At 38.4% G+C, this 6,000-nt stretch overlaps 1 protein-coding gene across 14 annotated transcripts in view; it reads right to left on the reverse strand.

Annotated features, from left to right (window-relative positions):
• The window catches only part of LOC135225223 (rho GTPase-activating protein 45-like), a 617,019-nt gene that overhangs the window by 470,322 nt on the left and 140,697 nt on the right, over positions 1–6,000 (reverse strand). The gene's annotated exons all lie outside the window — the stretch shown is intronic.

Genomic DNA, 6,000 nt, shown 5'->3' on the forward strand with positions numbered 1-6,000 from the left:
CTGTTATTTTCTTAAAATGGATTCAACTTCATTTCATAAGAATCGTTATTTTAGGTATAAAGAAACTATTCATGCCTTGATCATAAAGCATTTGTTTCTGAAACCAACTGCAGCGTCTGAAAATAACCACGAATACAAAACAGGTACCGGAATCGGAAGATAAATGCAGTATCGAGATCCATAGCGGAATCGTTGAAAATTTTGGTATTGTGCCGTCATTATTATAATATATATATGCATATGTATACATTTTCATACATATGTATACATGTATATGTATGTATACATGGAACTGCCATGGAAAAACCCCTTCGCCAAAATATACACAAGACCTCAGTTCAGAGAAAATGGAGAAAGAGCTTCGGTGCGGTCCTGTTGCAAACACTCTTTTTCGGTTCTTTTAAAACCTGCCAGTTTGGCAAATATTTACTTGGGCCGGTTTTCAAAATCCAGTAAAAGGTCTCATGAACAAAAACCATGAGATCTCTCGTTCATTCAGACTCTCTCTCTCTCTCTCTCTCTCTCTCTCTCTCTCTCTCTCTCTCTCTCTCTACTCCTCCTCCTCCTCCTCCTCCTCCTCTCTGCATGACCAAGGAGAAACAAGATTCTAAGCGCGTTATGGCGTATTTTCATACCTGTCTACAGATTTTAGGAACATTATTGATGCGAGTGAAAAAACGTTTCCAATAAAAATCATAAATTTCATGTCCCTGCTCGTGACACCCGCCAGACCACCTCTTCCTACATCTGAGAATATTCATAATCCCCACAATGAACGTCTTTCTTAAACTGCGTCTGTTCTCCTGACATATTAAGCCTTCTAGTTTCGTAGTCTTATAGGTTTCACCTTTTCTCTCTCTCCCTTTATTACCTGAGACCTGGACTACATATTTGCACTAGTTGACTGTCCATACAAGCAATTCAGTTCTTTCTAAATTCAACACCACCAGAGAAGCAAATGAAACGTTCAAGCGCCTCAGTGGCGTGGTTGGTATGGTGTTTGCGTTCCACCTCGGTGGTCGCGGGTTCGATTCTCGGCCATTCCATTGAGGAATGGAGATGTGTATTTCTGGTGATAGAAGTTCACTCTCGACGTGGTTCGGAAGTCACGACAAGCCGTTGGTCCCTTTGCTGAATAACCACTGGTTCCACGCAACGTAAAAGCACCATACAAACAATTGAAACGTTCTTTCAATGTACGGAAACTAACGTTTGAAACAAAGTAAGGAATAAATCGCGGTTCAAAACATATCACATAACACTAATATTCGTGTTTAGTCCCATTTCAAGCCACATCCTTTCGTACGAGTCACTTCTCCACTTTGGTTGCCTCAGTCTTCATCTGCATTTCTTGAGTTGAGTTGAGCACTGGTACCTATGAGGTCATTCAGCGCTAAAATGGAAATTGACAGTAAAAGGTTTGAAAGGTGTAACAGTAGGAAAACCTCGCAGTTGCACTATGAATTAAGTGTTAGGAGAGGATGGAAATAAGATGAAGAAAGATAATATGAAAGGAGGTACAGTAAAACGAACGAAAGTGGTTGCAGCTAGGGCCCGAAGGCCCGCTGCAAAGAACCTTAAGTAATGCCTACGGTGTACCGCATGAGGTCCTCTGACGGCACTATACCAGCCTACGGGTATCTGCATTCCTTATTCAACCCGCTAACTTTTAAGGATTTTCTAATCATTACCAAGAGAAATCAATCAACAGATAGATTTTGTCTCGTGATCAAACCTGATTTTGAAAAGCAAGTCCGTCTCGGGTCTTCTCAACTCAAGTATTGACGCATGCGCTTACCGAACGATAGTACATTTCTAACTAGGTCACCTTACAAGGGGCCAACTTCGTTACGTTTCAAGGTAGGTCGTAAACAAGAACAGCCTAAAATTACGTCGGAGGTTATAATATGTAGACTATTTCTATGTATGTATATATGTTTGATTACATATATATATTATATATATAGATATAATATATATATTATATATATATATATATATAAATACTTCGGACAGATTTTAAATCATGAATATTCTTATGAAGCCACAACAATAAGATTTTCGCCGATTTTAGAGTACAGAAATAAAACTGGTTGATAATGGTAGTGATGTGGTTGATAGTAGCAGTAGCAGTAGAAATGGTAGCAGTAGTCGTCAAATCGTAAATTACAGACAACTTACGTTTCCTTTCACAAACCCCCTTCATTAAAGTGTCCATGAATGTATAATTTATGAATACTCACAAAGTAACAAAATTATTATTATATTTTTTGTTTCTACTTCATAGCGAAACCTTGCCTATACGATTACAGTCTACGCTATTCAGAAACCCTTGCCAATACGATTACAGGAATGAACAATGAATAGCCTAGTAAGGTGAAGCGCGCCGCTATAAAGTGTACGTAGAATTACTTTATTCTACTTACACGAACTACAAACAGCATGTCTAGTGAACGGAACGCCAGATGCCTCTCGACCTGCGTAAGATACATTTCTTGAGTCTTCCTTCGATTTTCAATAACAGCGTACTATAGATCTCCTTAGAAGGGTTGGCTCCAGATGGAGTTAGTAATCTTAACGATCCTTAAGTGCTTTTTCTTTTTTAATGGGATCGCGCACAGGAAAACAGTCACACTGTAGACTCACGGGGTTAGTCCTACGGATTTCTCTTAAATGGGAAATGAAAATGGGCAAGGTTAAGTTAAAGAGGTTAGACAGCTGAGCGGGAAAAGATCAAAGAGACTGGATGAAGACTACAAGGCAGGATGAAGACTACAACGTGATCTGGAAGGTCTATTGTGGTCAGCAACCCTCAATAAGGACCTACACACGCGCGTGAGTACGCATTTCTTTGTTCTGCCTACGAATGCAACCTCAGATATCCACCTTGTCAGCTTTCATTCGCTCAAACCAAGTCAAGTTAGCAGCTTTAAAAAAACATCTCCAATCCAAAGGAAGGAAGGAAGAAAAACTATATAAAGAAAATCCCCGCCATTCATCTACGTTCGACGAAATTGCCGCGGGGCATTCATTCCTTTTCTATCGCGCGCGCGTATGCGCAGTTTGTCATCGTCGAAGCGTAAAAGTCGTCTCGTAACGAATCAATCGGCCTGCTGTTACCGTGCTTCCGGTTCTCGGCACCATTAGAAAGTAAGTACTCTGTGTACTCCGCGATCTTCCAAGTGACGTCATGCTACAGGACTATTATTACTATTATATTATTAGTAGTAGTAGTATTTATAAAGCGTATAATCCATAAAGCGTGCCACAAAATCATAGAACTATCGCTAATCATATCGTCGTTACTATTATTCCCCGACAAGAGTTAACGGCAGAGAGAGAGAGAGAGAGAGATAGAGATAGAGAGAGAGAGAGAGAAATTCCGATGCCGGTTATGCCCCAAAACCGCTCGGTACATTCCAGGAAACTATGACCGTGTCTCATCGGTGGTATCAAGAAATATAAACAGAACAACGTGCAAAATGAATGAATGAATTTCGACCTAGCATCTGATCAAACCCAGAACTATTATTCGTAACGCGGATAAACTCTAAACAGCTCCTACAGAACATGCCACAAAACAAACACTAGGCATTATTACTTATTTTTTCTCAGCCTCATTCTACAACACAGTGTAGCACAGAAAGTCAATCCTAACAGCTTCAGAAGCAATTCTGGTAGCGGTAAACACCAGAAATATTATTATTATTATTATTATTATTATTATTATTATTATTATTATTATTATATTATTATTATTATTATTAATGTACATTCCTTCTTATGAAACACGTGTGTATGTGATATAAAAATTTAATCTAGAAGCGAAAGGAGTCTACTATGTAATATATATATATATATATTAGACAGAGAGAGAGAGAGAGAGAGAGAGAGAGAGAGAGAGAGAGAGAGAGAGAGAGAGAGAGAGAGAGAGAGCAGAACGTTATGCACAGCTAATGTTGAGGAAGTTCACGAGTAACAGAACAAGAAACTAGTGCTAGTCATTTCATGAGAGAGCGAACTGTACAAACACTCCCCAATTCATGTTTTTCTCCGAGTTTCCATTCATAAAAACGAAGTGAAATACGGACCTCGAGGTAATGCATCAATATTTCAGGCTAAAATCGGTAATATGCTAAAAAAAATCAAATTAGCCATTAAACTGACCTTAACGATTAAACTGTAGATATTAAAACTGGAGTAGAGTCAAAGTTGCAGTTTGTTCGGTGAAAGAAGCCGAACAAAATGAATGAATAAATGAGAGAAAATGAGAGCGTTAACATTAGGCAGTGAGAAGTAGAAGTTCGGAGGATCAACGGGTTTGGCAAGTCCTCCAAACCATTCATTTCCAAAATATGAAGTTCTCACCTTTCATTAACATCCGTTTTCCGAATTCTTTGCCTTTCCTTATTTAGAGAAACGGGTTGTCCACACTCAAGGGGATACCTCCATTAACTGACGTTGTTCTTTTGGGTACGATCTTGTTTTGGGCACATAAGCCAGTCTTCGTCCCTTTCCCTCTTACATAAATGAAAATAAGTGAGCCACAAAACATTGAATGATGTGAAAACAGGTAATGTAAACTGGTCCCGCATGGAAGTGACCGCCAAAGTGGAAGTGAACAAACTATATGAAATCGAATCAAATGAATACACACACACACACACATTTATCTTTATTTATGGATTTATCACGTTCCTAACTTTCGTGATTCTGTTATACACACACACACACACATATATATATATATATATATATATATATATATATATATATATATATATATATATTATATATATATATACAATTGAAGGTTTATTGCTAATGCCGACGTTTCGCACTGTTGCATCTTCAAGGCTGAAATACAGCGAGTTGACTCTTTTTAATAATTATGCATAAAAACACTTAGTATAATATATAACTAAAATCACTACAGTATTATCTTACTTAAAATGTTAACTCGCCTATAAAGATATATAATATATATATTATTATAATATATATATATATTATATTATATATATATATATATATATATATATATATATATAAAAAAGGGACATCAGATTCTTTTCTCTTGAACTACCCAAAATGCGAATGCGGACATTTGGCTCTTTCCAGTGGCCTCACCAGTTTTTAAAACAATAATCTGCTATCGAGCGAAAGACTTTCATTCACAGACACGTCAGACAACACTTTCCGATGCAAAGTGCGATGTATGTACATCCTACGCAGTCTGCCGCTCTGGACACAATGAATGCAGAGACTCTTCTAGTCTTCAGTTAAATGACTACCTCCGTTTTCACAAGAATTTGCTAAAGCAAATAAAATGAGCTCGTTGAACGATATGACGCCAATTTGTCATTTTTCTCATATATGCACATTGAGTTCTTTTATAATTATGATAGAATGCTCCCAAGAAGGAGAATCAGCAAATTTATGGCTCTCACCAAAGGTCCAATTAGGAGAACACAAAGATTTCACGGTGAATTCGATAAATATCAAAATAATCAGCAACTTTTACCAGGTAAGCGGAAAGTAAACACTCACACGTATATGCAATGAATGGACGAAAATGCAAATAGCCCTTCCTGAGCAGAATATCCAACATGATTTATAGCAGATGGCAAAGATGGAAGGTTACCGAGAAGGAGGAAGACGAGGTGTCAGGGGGAGAAGGGAGGGAGGAATGGGATCCAAGGGTGAGGAGGGAGGAGAGGGAGATTGTACTACAACGCCCATTCTATCATCCTTGTAAAGATAGACTCACAAAGTTGCCGGTTTTCTACTTTCACTTGGGGAGACACGCAATTGCGTAGTCCCCCTACCCCCCCTTGCCTCCCCCCCTCCCACCCTAACAGCCCCTACCTCTCCTCACAACAATTCATTCAAATCGTCCTGGACTTACGGTGCCGTTACGTTTCCATTCATTGCTTGCGTATCTTCTACTTAATCTTTTTAACTCATTCCCCTCCACTCTGCTGCTTACATCTTTTAACA

This window comes from Macrobrachium nipponense, chromosome 13 (assembly GCF_015104395.2).
Source record: "Macrobrachium nipponense isolate FS-2020 chromosome 13, ASM1510439v2, whole genome shotgun sequence".
NCBI lineage: Eukaryota > Metazoa > Arthropoda > Malacostraca > Decapoda > Palaemonidae > Macrobrachium > Macrobrachium nipponense.